This window comes from Heteronotia binoei, chromosome 8 (genome assembly GCF_032191835.1).
Source record: "Heteronotia binoei isolate CCM8104 ecotype False Entrance Well chromosome 8, APGP_CSIRO_Hbin_v1, whole genome shotgun sequence".
Taxonomy (NCBI): Eukaryota; Metazoa; Chordata; class Lepidosauria; order Squamata; family Gekkonidae; genus Heteronotia; species Heteronotia binoei.
In genome coordinates, this window is record NC_083230.1 from 110,950,615 (window position 1) to 110,973,789 (window position 23,175).

Consider the following 23,175-nt stretch of genomic DNA (forward strand, 5'->3'; position numbering starts at 1 on the left):
GAAGGAGCTGGGGATGTTTAGCCTGGAGAGGAGGCGGCTGAGAGGTGATATGATCACCATCTTCAACGACTTGAAGGGCTGTCCTATAGAGGATGGGGTGGAATTGCTTTCTGTGGCCCCAGAAAGTAGGACCAGAACTAATGGGCTGAAATTAAATCAAGAGAGTTTCCGGCTCAACATTAGGAAGAACTTCCTGACAGAGCGATTCCTCAATGGAACAAGCTTCCTCAGGAGGTGGTGGGCTCTCCTTCCTTGGAGGTTTTTAAACAGAGGCTAGATGGCCATCTGACAGCAATGAAGATCCTGTGAATTTAGGGGGAAGTGTTTGTGAGTTTCCTGCCTTGTTCAGGGGGTTGAACTAGATGACCCTAGAGATCCCTTCCAACTCTATGATTCTGTGATTCTATGAAACATTAAATGAAGACTCGAAGGAAAGTTAAGAAACGTTTCCATTTATGGCAGGAGGATTTTTCATGTCCATTCTGTACTGTCTGAGGCCTTATGAGAAGAGCAGGGCATAGATCTTCCAAAGCAATAAATGCATCCGTCCTTCCCTTAAATTATTAAGAAAGTAATAACACCATGGCAGTATATTTTTCGGGTTTGTGAATAGCGCAATGATACAGCTGGCTCATCTGAAATGAAATAATGATTTGAATCAACTGTGCAGAACCTGAGAGAGAGAGAGAGCAGGGCCATCCCTGCCACTAGGTGATTGCCTAGGGTGCCAGCCTTCTGGGGGCGCCGAATTGGGCACCCCATGCGACTTGGTGATATTTTCAGTGCAGGGGGGGAGAGCACCAGAAGTTAGCTTTGTCTAGGGTTACCAAGTTCAATTCAAGAAATATCTGGGGAATTTGGGGGTGGAGCCAGGAGACATTGGGGGTGGAGCCAGGAGCAAGAGTGTGACAAGCATAATTGAACTCCAAAGGGAGCTCTGGCCACCACATTTAAAGGGACTGCACACCTTTTTAAATGCCTGCCTACCATAGGAAATAATGAAGGATGGGGGCACCTTCTTTTGGGGCTCATAGAATTGAACCCCCTAGTCCAATCCTTTTGAAACTTGGGGGGTATTTTGGGGAGAGGCACTGGATGCTATACTGAAAATTTGGTGCCTCTACCTATAAAACCAGCCCCCCACAGAGCCCAAGATACCCACAGATCAATTCTCCATTATTTCCTGTGGGAATAAGTCTCCATAGGGAATAATAGAGTGCCCAGCAGACATTTCCCTCCCCTCCCCCCTGAAGCGGGGGGAAGGCCTTCAAAGCGGGGGATCCCCTGCCCCCACCTGGGGATTGGCAACCCTAGCCTTGCCTAGGGTGTCAGACAGCCTAGGGCCAGCCCTGAGAGACAGAGGAAGAGATTTGGAGTGTTTTTTACACTCAGTTTGATCCAGAGCTTTTACATTCAAGCCTTTCAGTTTTGGGGGGGGTGGTGTTATCTCTGATCAGAGGGCAGCCAGAATACCAGTGCTTAGTTAAATGTATACAATTGCTTGGAAATCATGTGAACACTGCAAAAACAAATGTAAATCACTAGATAAGGCAAGCAATGATGTGTCAAAATTTCAAGTGCTGTCAGTTCTCATGCAAATTACTGCACCTTGTGGGGGCTTTTGGAGGAGTCTTTTAAAATGCAAAGCGGCCCCGTGGCGCAGAGTGGTAAAGCAGCAGTACTGCAGTACTGTGATCTGAACTCTCTGCTCACGACTTGAGATCGATTCCGGCGGAAGCTGGATTCAGGTCGCTGGCCAAAGGTTGACTCAGCCTTCCATCCTTCCGAGGTCGGTAAAATGAGTACCCAGCTTGCTGGGGGAGAAGTGTAAAAGACTTTCTGGAGAAGGCAATGGCAAACCACCCCATAAAAAGTCTGCCGTGAAAACATTGTGAAAGCAACGTCACCCCAGAGTCGGAAATGACTGGTGCTTGCACAGGGGACCTTTCCTTTCCTTTAAAATGCAGGAAAATAGCACCAAGATGTTAATTTTATTGTTTTACTGTTTTTTAGAATTTTAATCAATTTTTATCTACTGTTAAAGTATTGTATCATTTGTTATATTGATTAATGTTGTTAGCCGCCCTGAGCCTGCCTCGGCGGGGAGGGCGGGATATAAATAAAAGGTATTATTATTATTATTAAAACTTTTACAATACAAGTTTGAAACGCCGATAGAGAAAAGACCAGACCAAAACTAGTCTCGAGGAAAAACCCATCTCACTGAAACAAATGTAAATGCTTTGGGAAGCAATGTTGTGGAACAGTTATGAGAACGTTATGTAATGTAAAAGGTGAGTTAACAATGCGGAGATAGAGAGTCGCAAACTGCCAGTGTAAAAACACCCTTAGATTTAACTTTGACTCGATTGCTGCAAACATTAATTTCCAGTTTCTGTCCAATAGGATTGCCAGCTCTGGGTTGGGAAATTCCTAGAGTGGAGTGGAGCCTGGGAAGGGCAGGGTTTCGGGGTAGCTGGCATGCAGCCCCCCCAAAAAAGAAGCTGCCATTTTTCTCCAGGGGAACTGCTCTCTCCTGTCTGGAGATCTGCTGTAATTCCAGGGGATCCCCGGGTCCCACCTGGAAGCCATACAACCACAACCAAATAAATTACCGGAACACCAATTGTATCTAAATTCCCAATAGAATCATTCAAATATATTCCAGTACAACAAATAGGTTAGTACAAATCCAGGCAATATATCGTTCCTTGTCCGATACAAATCGTTTCAGTCCATTAAAGTGTTTGTGCCAAAATATTAAATACAGTTCATGCAGGGCTTTTTTTTTTTTTTTTTTTAAGCAGGAAAGTGCAGGAAAGTAGTTCCGGCTGACATGGTGTGGGTGTGTGTGGAGCTAATATGCAAATGAGCTCCTGTCGGGCTTTTTCTACAACAAAGCTCAGTGTGAAATCATGGTGACATCGGGGGTGTGGTCAAATATGCAAATGAACTCCTGCTGGACTTTTTCTATTAAAAAAGCCCTGAGGATAACGAAACAGATGCAAACAGAAATAACAAGCTAAGTTCATAAGGTCATTATAGTTTAGATTTAGTTGCAGGAGAAAACAGGCAAAGAAACGTCTCGGAGTGTTAAGAATATTAAGAGTGATTCTATGACCCTGTTATTGCATCTTCTCTCAAGTGCAGAGGTAATTTATTTCAGGTATATAGTTGTGGTTGTATTAGCCAGTTTGGTGTAGTAGTAAAGTGTGCAGACTCTTATCTGGGAGAACCGGGTTTGATTCCCCGCTCCTCCACTTGCAGCTGCTAGAATGGCCTTGGATCCGCCATAGCTCTCGTAGAAGTTGTCCTTGAAAGGGCAGCTTCTGGGAGAGCTCTCTCAGCCTCACCTACCTCAAGGGTGTCTGTGGTGGGGAAGGAAGGTAAAGAAGGTTGTGAGATGCAGAGTGCAGGGCGGGATATAAATCCAATATCTTCCTCTTCTTCTTCCCGTGAATCTCTTCATTGTTATTCCCACCTGGAGGCTGGCAACCCTAGGGTCTATGGGAAAGGGAGTGACAATTTTCATGCATTTCCCAAGAGAATTCTTCCCTGGCTGCTGAGGAACTTTGTGCACTAGCCTTTGATTGCCAGTAGGTGGTGCTCACAAACAACATTCATATCAAACCACTGGGTTAATGCCTCACAATTAGAGATTGGATCTCATGGCATGCTTTTCTCACCGGTGCATTCCCTTTGAGTGAGCTTGTACAACCTATTTAGTTCAAGGAGCAATATCAAATAAATATCTTTAATTAAAGAACTGGGAGAGTTTACGTCTATGACAATGTGATCCCACCTTGTGGAGCCTGAATTTATGAAAATAACAACCAACCAACTTCAAACGACGTCATATTTGGAACAATAATTGAGCTACGCAACAACAACCAGCACGTGACTGTTCAGGCCCGTTGCATTTGAGCAGACCAGGGTCTCAGTCTTTCATATTTGTGTCTAGCCCAAGGGTGGCCAAACTGCAGCTCAGAAGCCACATGTGGCTCTGTCATGCATTTTGTGTGGCTCTTAAAGCCCCCACAACCCCATCATTTGGCTTGGAGGAGGCATTTCTCTCTTTAAATCACTTGTTAAAGCCAAGGCAGCCGGTGGCTTGGAAAAAATGCATTTAAAGTTAAAGTTGCTTTCTTTCCTCCTCTCCCTCCCCATCTATTTGCCTTCCTTCCTTCCTTCCTTCCTTCCTTCCTTCCTTCCTTCCTTCCTTCCTTCCTTCCTTCCTTCCTTCCTTCCTTCCTTCCTTCCTTCCTTCCTTCTCTTAAACATTTCACATTTATTCTATGCAGGGCTTTTTTTTGTACAGGAACTCCTTTGCATGTTAGGCCACACACTGCTGATGTAACCAATCCTCCTAGAGTTTAGAGTAGGCCCTGTAAGAAGAGCCCTGTAAGCTCTTGGAGGATTGGCTACATCTGTGGGGTGTAGCCTAATATGCAAAGGAGTTCTTGCTTCCATAAAAGCCCTGATTCTATGCGGCTTTTACATTAACCAAGTCTGGCCACACCTGGCCTAGCCAGTCCCTTGACGACGCACCAACTTGCAGCTGTGCTCTGCATTGGGATATCCTCCTTTACAGGAGTTTCTGGTATCCCTAAAATATTAATATACCATTTCATAGAAAGGAGTGCTTCTGAGGTGAGGCCTACAGAGAAAATTGTGCTTTTTTTTCTTTGCAAGGAATCTGAGCTTCAGGCCCACAGAGAAAATTGTGCCTTTTTTTTCTTTGTAAGGAATACCCCAATTCTTTAACTCCTTCTAATGGACTCAGGGTTATACTTGCTGGGTTGTTTTTTTACACAACCGTAGGCATCCACATAGCGCACGAATGCATCCACTGCCAGTCTTGCTGATGGATGCTCAGCCTGAAAGATGAAAGAGGGTGCTTTTGAGAAATGGTAATGCCTTCCTTTTATGCCAGAGTTGCACCTTAAGGCACACTTTGCTCGGTAGTGTCCGTTACAGATCCGTAGCAGAAGCTATCGAGCTGGGCATGAAAAATACACTTTTAATGCAAGGAAGTGCCATCTCTAAAAGAAAGATTGATCCCAGGAGTCCAGAAACTTAGAGGGACAACAATAAATCTAGGGTTGTAAGCAATTCATTAATTGCACTAACATAAATGGCCTTTTTACTAAAACTTCCAGATACATGCATTTTGGAGAATGCTGGAGGAAAGGCGTGGAGGGGGGGTTGTTGCCCAGGGCTTTTTTTTTTGGTAGCAGGAGCTCCTCTGCATATTAGGCCACACCCCCTGATGTAATCAATCCTCCAAGAGCTTACAGGGCTTTTAGTACAGGGCCTACTGTAAGCTCCAGGAGGATTGGCTACATCGGGGGGGGGGGGAGGAAGGAAGGAATAGATGGGAGGAAGGAGGGAGGGAGAGGTGGAAAGAAAGCAACTTTAATTTTAAATGCATTCTCCAAGCTGCTGGCTGGCTTGGCTTGGAGAAGAGATTTAAAGAGACAAATGCCTTCTCCAAACTGGCCAATGGGATGGTGGGGGCTTTTAGAGCTACATAATATGTGTGAAAGAGCCACATGTGGCTCCCGAGCTGCAGTTTGGCCACCCCTGTCCTATGCGGAAGCTCCTCTCCTCCCCAAACCTGCTCTCTCCAGGTATTTTCCAGCACAGACCTGGCAACCCTAACTTGCACATGTACCAAGAGGGGAAACCGGCATCTGTTATGTCCAGGGCTTTTTAAATAGAAAAAGGCCAACAGGAACTCATTTGCATATTAGGCCACACCCCTGATATCACCATTGTTTCACACAGGGCTTTTTTGTAGAGAAGCCCGGCAGGAGCTCATTTGCATATTAGGCCACACCCCCTGAAGCCAAGCCAGCCGGAACTGCGTTCCTGAAAGCCCTGGTTATGCCCATATTAACATTTCCTTTTTTATAAATTGTCACACAGGTGAGGGAAAGTGTAATGTACTAAGTGATGAGATGTGTTGAAGGCAACATGCGTTATTAGCGAGTACATCACAAGGCCAGGCAACGCGGGCCGGGTCCCGATTATATACATACCCCGGAACAACCCTCAGTCTGGCCAGGTCCAATCCTGGCCAGTTAAACTTCCCGCCACAGATCTTGATTGGCGGAGCTACATCCGGGGACCAGTGGACTTCCAGTCACCTCCGTAGCGTCCGCTGTGTTGTAATTTCGGGACTGAAATGCAAGACATAACAGGAAGGAAGGCTGATTACAGACCAGTACTTTGGGCCGACTCAGAGACGCCTCTGAAGATGGCTTAAAAAATCCATCCACACTCAAACATCTGCCGGGCATCCCCATCCTGTACTCACCCCGTCCTTCTGGCCGCTCCACCTGGCTCAAAAAGCTTGCACTGTGAAAGTGGTAGCAAATATTTGAGCCGGTCGTCAGTTGCCAGATTGCTGTCTGGACGAGGAAGGGCGCACGCGAGGCGACTTGGCTGTGTGGAGCTGTCAAGCTGCCCCAAGCTATTCTGTTGGGGATTTTTTTAGATAAACCAATCAGAGTGCTGGTGTTCTCATGCGCACCAGTGCTTCCCCCCCCCCCCAAAAAACCCCAAAGGAATCTGGCTTCTGGGTCGCCTTCTCGTGTGGCGGTGCCCAGCCGCCTCAGGGACAGGATGCCAGCGGCATTCAGGTGAGCGTGTGGAGGCTCTGGGATGGCACTTTTTGGGCCATCCTGATTCAGGATGCCTCCCTGCCACCCCAAAATGCCCATCTGTTCTCAGCCGAAGACTCTTTATTTTGCTAACACGCCAGAAGCTGAATGTTTAGCAAAGCAGTATGTTTACCAAAGAAGTTCAAATCCTATCAGTATTGTGGAAGATCCCAGTTTTAAAGAAGATCCTACATGACTTTTAAGTGAAGTCTCTAGCTTTCGTATGATTGGCGTTGCTGAGTTATCTCAAAGTTTCACGTCGATGCAAACCGGGAGCAAATTTAATAAGCATGACTCGCTCGCATATGTAGTGTGGTGGTTAGAATGTCAGGAAAGATCCAGATTCCAACCCTTCCTCCGCCATGGAAGGTGCTGTCTTCAGCCTAACCTTCCTCTCTGGGTTGTTTGAGGATAAAACATGTGGAAGGAGACGGCTGCAGGGGCCTCAAGATTCTTAAAAGGGGAGGGGGAGATGGAACAGATTCATAAATTGAAGCTGCGATCGTTTCCAAAGATTCCCATTTTTGATTCCAATCAAGAACCACTGAATCAATCTCATCGTTTTACATGGAGTAGTGGTTAAGAGGGGTGGACTCAAATCCAAAGAACCAGGTTCGATTCTTCACCCCTCCCCCTGAAACCTGCTGGGTGTCCTTGAGTCAGTCACAATTCTCTCAGACAGGGGCGGAATTCTAGCAAGAGCTCCTTTGCATATTAAGCCGCACCCCCATAGCTAATCCTCCTGGAGCTTACAAAAAAGAGCCTTGAAAGCTCTTGGAGGACCGGCTACATCAGGGGTGTGTGGCCTAATATGCAAAGGAGCTCCTGCTAGAATTCCACCCCTGCTCTCAGAACTTTCTCAGCTTCACCAGCCTCATAGGGTGGTTGTCGTGGGGAGAGGAAGGGAAGGCGATTGTAAGCTGCTTTGAGCCTCCTTAAGGCAGAAAGAAGCAGGGTATTTTAAAAAACCCTTTTCTTCTTCTTGATGCGAAATCTGCCGGCGACTCTCTCTAAGCTGCAGCCATCTCTGACAGCTAAATTGCCTTGCAATTGAGGCAATGAATTCTCCTGAGACCCCAAACATCACTGTTCTCTGTCAAGCTGATGAGATGGTCAGATGGAATTGATGGCTGCATTTCAGGCACCTCTCTGGCAACAGCTGGTAAACCTTATTAGCCCGTTTTGCCCATGAGAAGTGACTGGTGCCCAAACACATTAAAGTGAAGAGAAGTAGGTTTTCTTGGGAGGGATGGGGTGGGGGGGAGAATCCTTCAGTCTGAAGAAGAGAGAAAGTACATTTCAGCGAGACTTTTGACAGCTACCATGGACGGCACCAGAGAGAAGATAAACTAAAACCTATTCCCATGTCAGGGTAAGTTACAGACTATTCACGGACCTAGAGCTTCAAGCTTGGAAGGATTTGAGGAATACATGAGAATATTCCTGAGCAAATAACCATGAACAACTTATACCGTTACAACAAAAGGCAGTGTAGCATAGTGGTGAATTCAGACTGGGAAAGAACTGGGTTCAAATCTCTGCTTAACCATGGAAGTGACTCCGTGTATGGCACCAGGGTCTTGTAACAAGAGATCTCATAGATGCACATATCATAGAATCATAGAGTTGGAAGGGACCTTTAGGGTCATCTAGTCCAACCCCTGCCCAATGCAGGAAACTCACAAACACCTCCTCCTAAATTCACAGGATCTTCATTGCTGTCAGATGGTCATCTAGCCTCTGTTTAAAAACCTCCAAGGAAGGAGAGCCCACCACTTCCCGAGGAAGCCTGTTCCACTGAGGAATCGCTCTAACGGTCAGGAAGTTCTTCCTAATGTTTAGCTGGAAACTCTTTTGATTTAATTTCAACCCATTGGTTTTGGTCCTACCTTCCAAGGCCACAGAAAACAATTCCACACCATCCTCTGGGCTTGAGAGCTAAGCAGTATCACCCACAGTTAGTATTTGAATGAGAGACCACCAAGGAAGACCATGAGTGCTAACACAGAAGAAGGTAATGGCAGCCCCCTGTCTGCTCATCTCTTGCCTTGAAAGCCCAGTGAGTGGGGTTGCCTTGGAGTTGGCTGCAACCTGATGGTGCATTCATTCATTCATTCATTCATTCATTCATTCATTCATTCTCTCTCTCTCTTTCTCTCTCTCCATTTTAAATCCTGACCTGGATGACCTAGGCTAGCCTGATCTTATCAGATATCAGAAGCTAAGCAGGGTTTGCGGAGGTTAGTACTTGGATGGGAGAGCACCACGGAAGTCCAGGGTTGCTATGCAAAGGCAGGCAAGGGCAAACCACCTATACCTGTGGGTTGCTGTGGGAGGTAACTGTGGAGTGCTTGGTGCCTGCTGGAGAGGGGTTTCTGATTGCTTTTGTGTGTCTTTGTGTAGCTGTTGCTGAGTGAGGAGAGCTTGTTTGCCTGGGGGTAATTGCTGGCCCCACCCTCTGCTGTTGCTCTGGCTGTTGAGTCAGAGGTGGGTGAGGGCTTGAGCCTTTAATTTGCAAGGCTCATCCTCGCCAGAGGCAGAAGTGGCTCAGCTGCAGTAGAAGAAGCTGTTTGGATCTGGAACAGAGCTGCTGGTAAGGTGAGTGAGACTTGATTTGCTTTTCTAAAACTGCTGGGGAACATTACCTAGGGTTGCTGTGGGAGGTAACTGTGGAGTGCTTGGTGCCTCCTGGAGAGGGGTTTCTGATTGCTTTTGTGTGTCTTTTGTATAGCTGTTGCTGAGTGAGGAGAGCTTGTTTGCCTGGGGGTAATTGTTGGCCCCACCCTCTGCTGTTGCTCTGGCTGTTGAATCAGAGGTGGGTGGGGGCTTGAGCCTTTAATTTGCAGAGGCGCAAGCAGAAGGGCAAGAGCCAAAGGGCTCTTGGCCTGGGGGTCTAGCCTAGGGGTTCTGTAGAAAGGTGGGAAGTTACTCAAAAGTAGTTTCAAGTGGCAATTGGTAGTGAGATTTAAAGAGAAGTGAAGATAAAAAAATTTTTGAAATGGATTGCAGCAGTATGGCTGGTGAGGGAGCAGAGGCAGTGATGTGTAAAAACTGTGGGATGTTTGTATTTCTACCTGAGAGTAGCACAAATTACACTTGCAGTAACTGTAAGTTAGTGACCCTGCTGGAGGAAAAGATACAGGGACTGGAGGCACTCTTTCCTTGGAGGTTTTTAAACAGAGGCTAGATGGCCATCTGACAGCAATGAAGATCCTGTGAATTTAGGGGGAAGTGTTTGTGAGTTTCCTGCATTGTGCAGGGGTTGGACTAGATGACCCTAGAAGTCCCTTCCAACTCTATGATTCTACCTGCCTCTGGCCTTGAAAACTCTATGCAGGGGTATCAAACATGTGGCCCAGGGGCTGAATGAAGCCCTCAGAGGGCTCCTATCAGCCCCCCGAGCAACTGGCTCTTGTCTGCTTCTTTCTCCCTCTCTCTTGCTTCCTTCTGCATCTTAGCTTGCTTTGCCAGGCTTGCTCAATCACACAGGAGCTATAGAGCAAAACCTCGACTTTGGTTGAGGCTCCTGGCCCCTCCTGGTTCCCTGGGAAGGGAGGGAAAGAGCCAGAGCTTCTTTTGCCGAGTTCCCTGGATCCCCTGGGAGAAATACAAAGAAAGCACCTTGAAGACAAACAAGTGCAAATTTTTAAAGCATGTTTTATTTTAAGGTTTTGTTTTTTAATCTTTAGTCGTGTTTGTCTGTGTCCTTTAAAAAATTTATATCTCTGCTATCTAATCTTAAATAGGTACACACATGGCCTGGCCTGGCCCAGCTCAGCAAGATCTCATTTAGGTCAGATCATAACAAATGAGTTTGACACCCTTGCTGTACAGGGTCAGCTGTGACTTGAAGGCCCTTTCCACCTATGAGAAGTCACGTCTCTGTGACTGAATTCTTTGTACTGCGGCTCCAGTTAAAGCAGCATTGAGAGAAGACTGACGAAGGGTGAAACCAACGAAACCGTAGGAAATCCAGGAAATACGGTCTTTTGAACTCTATGTGAAAAGTTGTGCAGAACGATGCCCTTTTCTCCACCCAGATTCTGAACTGTAAGAAGCAGCTGAAGGCAGTGCCTCTGAGACGTGACTATGAGAAGACTTGAGAGGCAAGACACTAAGAGACAATTCACACGTATTAGAGTCCTCATTGGCACCACAAAGACTTTTGAGCAGCTGTGCTCTAGGGATTCCACATCTGTCATTTAAGTCCCAGGCATGTGAGGATGCGATTCAGAGCAGGACCATGGGCCGCACGGAGAGGGGACTTGGATGACATTTTCCCAACCTGAAACGAGAGCCAGTTTGGTGCAGTGGTTAAGTGCAATGACTCTTATGTGGGAGAACCAGGTTGGATTCCCCACTCCTCCACTTGCACCTGCTGGTGTGACCTTGAGTCAGCCACAAGTTTTCTCAATAGAACGAACACCCACACGACTGTTTTCTAAAGTCACGTCTCAGAGACACTGCCTTCAGTAGCAGAGGAGGAGGAGGAGATTGGATTTATGCCCCTCCCTTTGCTAGCCAAAGCAGTTGCAGTCTCCTTTCCCCTCCCCGCAACAGACACCCTCCGAGATGTCTATGGTAGCAGAGACTTGAGCATGTACGTGTTGATCCGTGACTGAATTCTTCGTACTGCGGCTCCAGTTAAAACAGCATTGAGAGAAGACTGACGAAGGGTGAAACCAACGAAACCGTAGGAAATCCAGGAAATACGATCTTTTGAACTCTTTGTGAAAAGTTGTGCAGAGCGATGCCCTTGTCTCCACCCAGATTCTGAACTGCAAGAAGCGGCTGAAGGCAGTGCCTCTGAGACGTGACTTTAGAAAACAGTCGCATGGGTGTTTGTTCTATTATTTTGCTGTATGGACTTATTATAAACTGTGCAGTAAATGTTTGCTTACACACTTTTTGTGTGAGAGTGATAATTCAATCGGTGAGGTTTTGAAGGATATATTGTACAAGTTCTCTCAAGGCTGTTCTGCTCAAGAGCAGTTCTGGGAGAGCTCTCTCAGCCCCACCTACCTCGCAGGGTGTCTGTTGTGGGGAGGGGAAGGGAAAGGAAAGGAGACTGAGACTCCTTTGGCTAGCAAAGGGAGGGGCATAAATCCAATCTCCTCCTCCTCCTCCTCTTCTTCCTCCTCCTCCTCTTCTTCTTCTTCTTCTTCACTGGAGGAGAGTTTTATGGATACAGTGGACCACCAAAAAAGACAAACCAGTGGTTTCCAGGCCAAATCAAGCCTGAATTCTGGAAAAATCAAATGATAAGTCCTTCCACTGTACAGAACAGGCCAGTTTAAAGAGCAAAGTCATTTCCTTACTTTGCAAAGAAGCACTTCATCCAGGGGTCATGTTGTAGGGGGGGGGGGGGGAAGGTGCAGGAGCTCAGTAGCATATGCCCCGGGATCTTTGTGCAGCGAGAAGAGAACTCCCCACTGCACACAGACCCCTGGCTGGAGGTTCAGGAGGTGTGCTCCTGTGCAGAGCCAGTGCTGGGGGTTTTGCTGCCCGAAGCAGGCTCTGCCTCCCCAGTGGGGGAGGGCACCCAGAGCCGGCCCAAATCGGGCCCCGTTTGCATGGAGGGCTCCTCATGAGGAGCCCTCCATGCAAACGCCCTCCCTCGGAGGGTGTTGGGGAAGGGAAACGCTGCTCTGCTCTTTCGGCTCCTCCGATCCCTTAGAGCAGAAAGAACACTCAGCCCTTTGCTTCCCCAGCGTCTTCAGAGGATGCTGGGGAAGGGAAACGACACTCTTTCTCAGCTCAGAGCCCAGAAAAAATGAGCGGGAGGCTCAGGGCCGGTGCAAGCGGGGAGGGGGCACCCGCCCCTGCCGGGAGCTGGCGCCCTAGGCAATCGCCTAGTTTGCTGACTCCCACGCGCCGGCTCTGCTCCTGTGAGCTCCTGCTGAATTCAAGCCCAGATTACATCCAATCCTCCATGATTTCTTTCTTGGGGTTTATTTTAGTTAAGATGCTTTCTTTAGAATAGATGTCTGCAACGAGGGGGAGGTGTGGGGGGGAAATCAACATCAGCCAGGGGAGATTTTTGGTCGACTGCTCCTCGAGTCCACACGAGGTCTGTTTCAATGCAGGCCTGAAAATTAGGGGCAAGTCAAACCCCTGTTGGGCTACATTGCTCAGATTTGGTGACTGTTCGCCTTCCGGAAAGGTCACCTGGCCCAGAGGGGGAGGATGTGAGCAACAGGGGAGAAACCAAAGGAAGAGAGGAGCCAAACTTTCTAGCCCTTGCTATCAGAGTAAGACAGCAACAGCCTCTTTTGCTTAGAAGAAGGTCATGCTCAAAACCCATTCAAGGTGGCATCTTTAAGCATCCGACTGAAACTCTGCCTGTCCTCTTGGCTTTTTGACAGTACCCCTCCTTTCCTTCACTCTGTGCACAACAACCCCCACTCACAACATTGACACTCTTTGCAATCCAGGGCCTAAAAGACATGTACAGTTTAAAGAATCAATAACAACTCCAGCTAAAACACTGAAGTCAAAGAACTTCCTTCCTTCCTTCTTTCCCTCCTTCCCTCCTGTGGCTCTCAAACATCTGATGTTTATTTTATGTGGCTTTTACATTAAGGAAGTTTGGCCACCCCTGATATAATGCAAGCGTCTCCCTTTACTCAGTCTATGTTAGCGTCCTTCCCACCCCCCACCCACCCCAATCTGTGCTTAATTTGCCTTCAGTTCTGCATCTTCAAGAAGCACTAATCCAAAACTGGCCAAACTTGCTTAACACAAGAGCCACACAGAATAAGCGTCAGATGTTTGAGAGCCACAAGGCATGAATGTCAGATGTTTGAGAGTCACAAATTGGGAAGGAAGGACGATGGAGAGGGAGGGAGGGAGGAGGAAGAGATGGAAAGAAAGCAACTTTAAATACATTCTTGAAGCCACCAGCTGGCTTGGCTTGGACAAGTGATTTAAAGAGACAAATGCCATCTCCAAGCTGACTGATGGGGGGGGGGGGCTTTGAGAGCCACACAATATGTGTGAAAGAGCCACATGTGACTCCCGAGCCACAGTTTGGCCATCCACGCACTAATCCCTTTGTGTGGCATTCTCAGCCAATCCCAACATTGGCTTGACTCCAGCACTCCATGAGCCTTATCTAGAACATTTGTGAATACTCTGTGACCTCAGAGCAACTCATCCAATGGGTGAGAGGAAAGCAGTTTGCCAAGCAGGGACAACCCACAATCAGTTTTTCTTTGAACTTGACCATATCTGGGAGAGGTCATTTTTTCTGTTTAATGTTTGGGAGAATGGAACACAGAATGAGAAGTAAGCAGAGCAGAGCGTCTCAAATTGAATTCTTTTTCACTTCCGATTATTCCACACCTGTATGCGCTTAAACTGCTGAAGCCAGCCTTGAAGAAGCAAAGTGCAGTTATTGGCAAGGCAAAAGATTAAAAGTGGCCAAAAAAATTAAGTATATCATGTTGCTTCTGGAACAATAATTTTCATCCTATCCATTGGAGGTCATAATGGCACATTTCGACAAAGTTTTCCTTCACGATAAGGCTGTGGATTGATATATGTGTTAGTGACACTCAATGGGGAAAGTCTGGGGAAATAATAAAAGAAGTGCCAGTTTTATACCCAACCCTTCACTACCTGAAGGAGTCTAGGAATGGCTTATAATCTCCGTCCTTTCCTCTCCCCACAACAGACACCTTCTGAGGGAGGTGGGGCTGAGAGAGTTCTGAGAGAACTGTGACTGGTCCAAGGCCACCCAGCAGGCTTTGTGTGGAGGAGGAGTGGGGAAATCTAGCATGGTTCCAGATTAGAGTCTTAGCCACTATACCAAACTGACTATATTGTGCCCATCACAGTCCCCTCAGCCACCATGTCTAGTAACCATTGATAGACTTATTCTCCATGAATCTATCTAACCCCCCTTTAAAGCTGTTTATTCCTGTGGCCACCGCTACATCTTCTATAACAGAGTTGGCCAAACTTGCTTAACATAAGAGTCAAATAGAGTAAACATCAGATGTCTGAGAGCCGCAAGACATGAACATCAGATGTTTGAGAGCCACAAGACAGGAAGGAAGAGAGGGAGGAAGGAAGGAAAGCAAATAGATGGAAGGGGGAGGGAGAGGTAGAAAGAAAACAACTTTAAATGCATTTTCCAAACTGCCAGATGTTGGCTTTGGGAAGTGATTTAAAGAGACAAATGCCTTTTCCAAACTGGCTGATGGGGCATTGGGGGCTTCAAGAGCCACACAATATGTACGAAAGAGCCACATGTGGCTCCCGAGTCAGTTTGGCCACCCCTGCTCTATAAAAACATAATGTACAAATAAACATAGGAGCTGTTTTGGGGCAGTGTGGTGCAGAGGTCAGCATGCTGATCTGGGACCTGAAAGATCCAGGTTCAAATCCCACTTATCCATGAAGTCCACTGGGGGGATTTGGGCTGGTCAGTTTCTCAGTCTAATCTACCTCACAGGGTTATCGTAAGGATAAAATAAAAAGGGGGGAACCGTGTACCCAGCACCGCAGTTTTTAAAAAGTGCTTGATAGTCATGTACGATATCAAATACGTTGGGTATTACAAGCGTACACAAAACAAATTAAACTATAGAATCCACAAGGAAGAGCGTTCATTGTGGATACATAATGCATATGAAAAGGGACAAAACAGGGAATCCTTATTCATCTGTGTTACATTTCAGACCTGCAAAAGTCAAAAGGTTCCAGCTAAACCAACAAGCCTAATGCATTTAAGTTTGAATCCCACTGTAAAATTCCACATTTAACTTTTAGAGTCAAGTTCAGTAGCACCAGGCCTTGAATTCAGCAGGAGCTGACAGGAGCACAGCTCCCGAACCTTTCTGACGGCCCTCCCTCCTCCTCCCCACCTGCCTACCTTGTCCATTGAATAGTAGGTGCAGCTGCATAACAGTTCCTGAATTAGAAGAGTGGGCAGCCAGCCAGTCACCAAGATCTTTGCCATGCCCTCAGCAACCCTCATTAACCCCTGGAGAAGAACGCAGCACCCTTTCTCCACTTGGGGCAGTGGGTGGCTTACTGGCCTTTTGACTGGGGGTGGGGTGGGTGGCGGCCCAGGAGAGCCACAGGTGAGAGAGGCCTGCTTGGGCTGGCTGGGTCTCTAGCCAGCCCAAGCAGGCCTTGCTTGCCCAGGGTGGGACGGTGCCTCAGTGGTAGAGCATCTGCTTGGTATGCAGAAGGTCCCAGGTTCAATCCCTGGCATCTCCAACTAAAAAAGGGTCCAGGCAAATAAGTGTGAAAAACCTCAGCTTGGGACCCTGGAGAGCCACCCAGTCTGAGCAGACAATACTCACTTTGATGGACTGAGGGTCTGATTCAGTATAAGGCAGCTTCATAGGTTCATAGGGGTTCTCCTTTCTTGCGTTGGGTTGCTTTTGGCTGGGCAGGGCATATGCTAATGAGTTATGTTAATGAGATCCACCACCTATCCACCAAAACGACCCCTGAGTAGCACTATTCAATTCCAAAAACTTTTATTGGCATAACTATTTGAAAAAGTAGCAATACAAATTAGTCTATATGCCAACAAGGAGAAACAAAGTGCAACAATTTGTAACATCAGGTGTAATAATAATAATAGGACAAAGTGATAAAAGTTTGGAACAGTAATCTTAAATATTACAATAATTATAATGGTTATAGCAAAAATCTTAACTATCCAAAGAGGAATCATAGATACACTTTACATAGATAGAATTATTAGGGTTGCCAGGTCTGTGTTGGAAAATAACTGGAGATTTTGGGGGTGGATCTGGGAGACAGTGGGGTTTGGGGAGGGGAGGGGCCTCAGCATGATGCAATGCCATAGAGCCCACCCTTCAAAGCAGCCATTTTCTCCAGGGGAGCTGATCTCTGCCAGCTGGAGATCAGTTGCAAAAGTAGGAGATCTCCAGGTCCCACCTGGAGGCTGGCAACCCTAACTGCACTTCAGAGACCAACAACAGTGGCTAATCGATAGTGTTGCTGGACTCAAACCTAACACCTCTACCCTCTGAAATATTTATCTTTGGGATTCAGTTTGCAAATTAAGAGCTGGTGTGCAATTGTCCTGCGGCAAAATGTGCCTAAAGACACTCTGACACGGACTTTGTTCGCCTCCATGGGATCTGTCTGCAGGCTAACATGGCGGCACGTCCCAAATGCAGGGCCTTTTTTTTTTTTAACAGGAACGCAGTTCCAGCAGGCTTGGCACCAGAGAATATGGCCTAACATACAAATGAGTTCCTGCTGGATTTTCCCCCTACAATAAAAGCCCTGTGTGAAACAACGGTCATGTCAGGGGGTGTGGCCTAACAGGCAAATGAGTTCCTGCTGAGCTTTTTCTACCAAAAAAGCTCTCCCCAAATGAATTTCCCTCAAGGTGTTTAACCCAGAGGAACAGAGGGCCCTGCTGAGAAATAAAAAATCATATTTAGATTGTCTGGGTGTTATTAATAGACGGGGCACTGAAGACAACCATCTATGGCTTTTCATATTTGTTGTTGCCTTCAGAGTCAGAATGAAGGAATGTTATGATGACAGATGAAAAAGCTCAGCATTAGACTCGACACCACGGGCTGGCGAGGAAATTTTTGCTAGGATCTTATTCATGTGGCTGACGGATGATTGCAAGGTTTTGCAAGGCTGATACAAAAAACAAACGAACAAAACAAAACACCTGACTTCGAAAAAAAGAGTCAGTAGATTTTAAGGCTGTAAACCCAGACGTGAGTCATGGAAATCCTTATTATTTAGCTATTTGTCACCTGCTTATACCCACCCAAGAGCCCCGTGGTGCAGAGTGTTAAAGCTGCAGTGCTGCAGTCCTAAGTTCTGCTCACAACCTGAATTCGATCCCCAATGGAAGCTGGGTTTTCAGGTAGCCGGTTCGAGGTTGACTCAGCCTTCCATCCTTCCGAGGTCGGTAAAATGAGTCCCCAGCTTGCTGGGGGGAAAGCGTAGATGACTGGGGGAGGCAATGGCAAACCACCCTGTAAAAAGTCTGCCGTGAAAACGTTGTGAAAGCAACGTCACCCCAGAGTCGGAAATGACTGGTGCTTGCACAGGAGACTTTTCTTTTCCTATACCTACCCACCCCTCGGACATTGTTTTCCCCTCCTTTGTTTTATCCTTGTGACCAGGGCTTTTTTTGTAGCGGGAACTCCTTTGCATATTAGGCCACATACCCTTGATGTAGCCAATCCTCCAAGAGCTTACAGTAGGCCCTGTAAGAAGAGCCCAGTAAGCTCTTGGAGGATTGGCTACATCGGGGGTGTGTGTGTGTGGCCTAATATGCAAAGGAGGCCCTGCTGCAAAAAAAAGCCCTGCTTGTGGAAACATTTCTGTGAGGGAAATTAAACTATGTTGGTCTGAAGCCGTAGAACAAAATTAGAGCCTCGTGGCACCTTTAAGACCAACAAAGTTTAATTCAAGGTGTGAGCTTTCATGGGCAAGCACGCTTAGAGAGCTTACAGCCTGAATTAAACTTTGCCGGTCTTAAAGGTGCCATGGGGCTCTGACTTTGTTCCATGACATAGTGGGGACTCATGGCCCCACCGTCTGACAACTACGTCACAGTCATGTTGGAGATCTTTGGCGTTTGCCTCCCCGTCTTAGCATTTCCAAAGCCCTTCATAATATAGTACTACTTTGCTACTATCCGTCACAAGAGCCCTACCAGGTGACACTGCATAGAGCAGATGGAAGTCCACAAAATAAACACACGTGCAGCATTTATTCAAGCCCAACACAGAAGCTCCTCTGATAGAATAAACTTTGTTCGACTGGGAAGGGCAGCCACGAAGGAGATGGAAAAGATTATAAAGTGTAGAGAAGGTGTTACCGGGATCCAAGACCATGGTCATTCATGCCTTTCTCCATTGCTATGGAGGAGTGTGAACAGGGCTTTTTTTGAGCAGGAACGCCCAGGAACACAGTTTCGGCTGGCTTGGCATCAGGGGGTGTGGCCTAATATTCGAATAAGTTCCTGCTGGGCTTTTCCTTCAAAAAGCCCTATGTGGAACAATGGTGACATCAGGGGTGAGGCCTAATATGCAAATTAGTCCCTGCTGGGTGTGAAAGTTGGACAACGAAGAAAGCCAACAGGGAGAAAGTTGATTCCTTTGAAAGGTGGCATCGGAGGAGAGTTTTATGGATCCCCAGAACTGTCAAAAAGACAAACAAAGGTGAATATGACTATAAATGTACCCACCGGAAGTAGATATGACTGTATGTTTTAGGCAAAGTCCAAAAAACTTCTTGAGCATAACGAAGATGACGTTGGGGTGAAATTTTATTCTTTCATGTTTGATTATATATAATCATCTGTAATATATTTCATTATATTAGGTAATTGTTTTTCTTTATATTATTATGGATGGATGGATGGATGGATGGAGGGATAGATAGATAGATAGATGATAGATAGATAGATAGATAGATAGATAGATAGATAGATAGATAGATAGAGGTATAAATGGGTTTGAGATTAAAGTCTCCTTAGAAGCTAAAATGGCTAAACTGACACTGTAGAAAAGAAGAAGGCTGCAGATTTATACCCTGCCCATCTCTCTGAATCAGAGACTCAGAGCGGCTCAATCTCCTGTATCTTCTAACCCCACAACAGACACCCTGTAAGTTGGCTGGGGCTGAGAGGGCTCTCACAGCAGCTGCCCTTTCAAGGACAACTCCTGCGAGAGCTATGGCTGACCCAAGGCCATTACAACAACTGTAAGTAGAGGAGTGGGGAATCAAATCCAGCTCTCCCAGATAAGAGTCTGCACACTTAACTACTACACCAAACTGGCTCTCACAACTTATATTGCTTTGGTTGTTGCTTCAGATAATTAACACAAACTAACAATCGCCAGACCCAACTTGTGATTCTTTTAATCTGCTAAAAAACATTTCCATGATTTTGCATACTAATTCACTGCCCACTTTCTCTATATTTAAGATTGCTTGCCATTCCATCCTATTGTCCGATGAAGTGTGCTTCTAGCACACGAAAGCTTACATTCTGAATAAAACTTTGCTGATCTTAAAGGTGCTTTGTTCTCCTGCTTTGTTCTTCTGCTTCAAACCAACACGGCTGCTCATCTGGATCTATCTCAGGCCTCGGATTCAGTGGGAGCTCACAGGAGCACAGCTCCTGAACTTTTCTGAGAGTTCCATCTCCTTCTTCTGGGAGTTCCACCTCCTTGTCCATAGGTGCAGCTGCACAACAATCCCTGGATGAGCTCCACCATCTATTTTTTCTACAAAACAACCCCTGATCTATCTACTGTAGAAAAGAGCAAGAGGCCAGTAGCACCTTAAAAACTAATAAAATTTGTAGCAGGGGGTGAGCTTTCGTGATATCTGAAGAAGTGTGCAGTGGTTCATGAAAACTCCTGCTACAGTTGCCAGCCTCCAGGTGGGGCAGGTAAGAAGAACTAAGGCATCCACGCCAAAACAGCCTCAATTATAGAAAATCTGAGTATTTTATAACAAATTCCCTTATAAGATAATACAATACAATCCAACGTGCAAATATAAACCACACCCGAATGCAAAGTCCATCAATTTGTAATTGAATGTTTATCCTTCAAAGCTGGAAATCTGGGCTGTGCTATGGTGAGCCGTGTGAATACAGTCCAATGCTCCAAATCTTCTTTCAATCACAGCCAGTGTAAAAGCTGGAAGCAGCAAGGCACAAGATCGCAACAGGGATGTGCATAATGCCCTGTTTCACACGAGGCTTCTATGAGCTTCAAAAACATTTATATAATTCATACAGGAAACCAATGCTCCATCCATTCTGCAGGCAATGCGTGTGAAACAGGGCATTATGTGCATCCTTGTTGCTATCTTGTGCCCTAAACTGTTTTTGAAAACTGGTTATCAGTGCAGTGGTGGAGGGGGGTGGGGGTGGGCGCCTGAAGTTAGCCTCGCCTAGGGTGCCAGACAGCTTCGGGCTGGCCTTGAAATGTGCCCTTAGATGCCTATTTTATTTTGGCGCTGCCCTCTCGCAACGATCTCCTTGTGGTTTCCTGCTGCGTGCCGCGTGTGCGATCTCGCTATAAAAACGTCCCCGCCCGTCAAGCCTCGGCCTATAAAACGTCGCCGTTCTAAACTCCGTCGCTTGAAATGGAAACGACAATGTGTGAAGTCTCAAGAGCCTGTTTATCTTTATAAAAATCTTCCTGGGTGGAAGGGAGGGGGGCAAACCAGGCGCGCCACGTAGGGTGACCCCCCCCCCGTCCGGTCTGAAAATTATATCCCACCAGAGAATCTCCGCGCTCCTTTCTCGGGTCCTGCCTCCTCGCGGCCTGCAGGGGGCGCCGCAGAGCTTCCTTTCCCAGCCGCCGCGCTCTCCGCTTCTCCTTGCAGGGCGCCCGGGAAGGAAATCGCACCGAAGAAGCTCTGCGAAAAAAAAAAATCCACTTTTTTCTTTTTTGCGTTCTGCAGCAGCGTCTCCGCCGCTCGTCTGCGTTGTGGGGGGAGGCAAAGCGACCCCCCCCCTTCCTCCCCCATGGCCCCGCTTGGCTTGCAGCTCTGATCCTCCAAGGAGGGCAAGCCCGGCTCTTTTGCAAGCGGCAGAGCTGGCGACTTCCAAGCCAGCAGCCCCGTCTGCAGAGTTGCTGCGGAGAGGTGAGTGAGTCGCCGGCGGCAGCAGACGAAGAGGGAGGCGGCTGGGAAGCCGGCGTTGCAGAGCCTTTGAAAGGGGCGAACCGCGTTGCAAAGGAGAGAGCGAGCGGGAGATGCCCTTTGGTTGTCTGCTGGGGGTTTTTCCCCCCAGGGAGAGAGAGAGAGAGACAGCCACACTTCCCGGAGCTTCCCTCTTCGCAAGGATCTCGGGGCGGAGGATCAGGGGAAGGGGGGCGCGCGTGGGAGGGGGGCGGTGGGTTTAGGCAGGCCCAGACCCTAGGCTCTCTGGCACCCTAGGCAAGGCTAACTTCTGGTGCCCCCTCCCCCGCGCTGATAATGTCACCAAGTCACATGGGGGGGCCGCCCAATTCAGAGACCTCAGGAGGCCAGCGCCCTAGGCAATCGCCTAGTTTACCTAGTGGCGGAACCAGCCCTGGGTCGACCCACCTTGCCCCTTTTTTCGGTGCTCGCCTTGCCCCTTTTTTCGGTGCTCTGGATTCCCAGAAGGGGTGACAACAAACCGGCTTCTCTTCCCTTTCTCTCCCCCCCCCCCACCCACTCCAGCGGCGGGCTGCAATGAAACAGGTGGTGGAGGAGAGCCCTCTGCCTATGTTCAGAGTTGCTCTTGGGGTTTGGGATTCGCTGGATGCTTTTGGGCTGCTGAAGCCAGGCACGTTTTACTTTTTTCTTTTTGGGGAGGGGGGGGGAGGTTTCCTTTATTACTCCAGGTGCCTTTGTAGTTATTTAGAGAGCCACTTTGGTGTAGTAGTTATTATCTGGGAGAACCTGGTTTCCACTTGCAGCTGCTGGAATGGCCTTGGGTCAACCATAGCTCTTGTAGGAATTGTCCTTGAAAGGGCAGCTACTGTAAGAGCTCTCTCAGCCCCACCCACCTCACAGGGTGTCTGTTGTGGGAGGAGGGGAAGGTAAAGGAGATTGTGACCACTTCGAGACTCTGAGATGCAGAGTATAGGCCGGGATATAAATCCAATATCTTCTTCTTCTTTGCCTGAAGCAGGAGTCCCTGGGGGAATACGTGAAGCTGCCACACAGAGTCTTGACCATTGGTCCATCATGGGCGCAGACTGGCAGCCGTCTTCCTACCAGGGGAAATAGTGGTCGCAAGGGACTGAAATTGCACCCCCCCAAAAAAGTGCCAATTTGAATGGGATGGAGGTAGCTGTGAATCAGGGGTGTCAAACTGGTTATTACCTCTATTGCCAGATGTCAGAGGCTGTGTCCCTGTATATTGTCCCAGTGCGAATTCAAAACCAGCAGTGGAAGTGGGAGGGGGGGGCATCAGGGAGATACTATATGGAAATACTGCAAGAGCATTAATGTTTTAAGAGTGTTTGCAGGGCATTTTTTTGTAACAGGAACTCCTTTGCATATTAGGCCACATACCCCTGATGTAGCCAATCCTCTTGGGAGTTTACAGTAGGCCCTGTACGAAGAGCCCTGTAAGCTGTTGGAGGACTGGCTGCATCAGGAGGTGTGGCCTAATATGCAAAGGAGTTCCTGCTACACAAAAGCCCTGTTTGTATTTTTGAGTTAAAAAATGAATATTAATTGGGTTCGTATCCTTTATAAAGTTTGTATCTCTAGTACCTGGCATTACATTTTATGATCCACGTGGCCCGGCCTGACAAAATGACTTTTATGTCAGATCCGGCCCTGGTAAAAAAAATGAGTTTGTCACCTGTGAACTAAATGATCCTGGAATTCCTGCTACAAAAAACCCCCCCGTTTTAGAGTAACAGCAGGTCATGGGAAGTGGGACAGGGGATGGGCTGCGGCTCAGTGGAAGAGCTCCTGCTTGGCACGCAGAAGGTCCCAGGTTCAATCCCCGGCATCTCCAATTAAATAGAACCAGGCAGTAGGT

At 47.4% G+C, this 23,175-nt stretch overlaps 1 protein-coding gene across 1 annotated transcript in view; it reads left to right on the forward strand.

Annotated features, from left to right (window-relative positions):
* The first annotated feature begins 9,204 nt into the window (after positions 1-9,204).
* Positions 9,205-23,175, forward strand: part of RERG (RAS like estrogen regulated growth inhibitor) — a 207,178-nt gene continuing 193,207 nt past the window's right edge. Inside the window, exon 1 of the mRNA XM_060244604.1 lies at positions 9,205-9,263. The gene's annotated coding sequence lies outside the window, so the exon portion shown is untranslated. The remainder of the gene's footprint in view (positions 9,264-23,175) is intronic.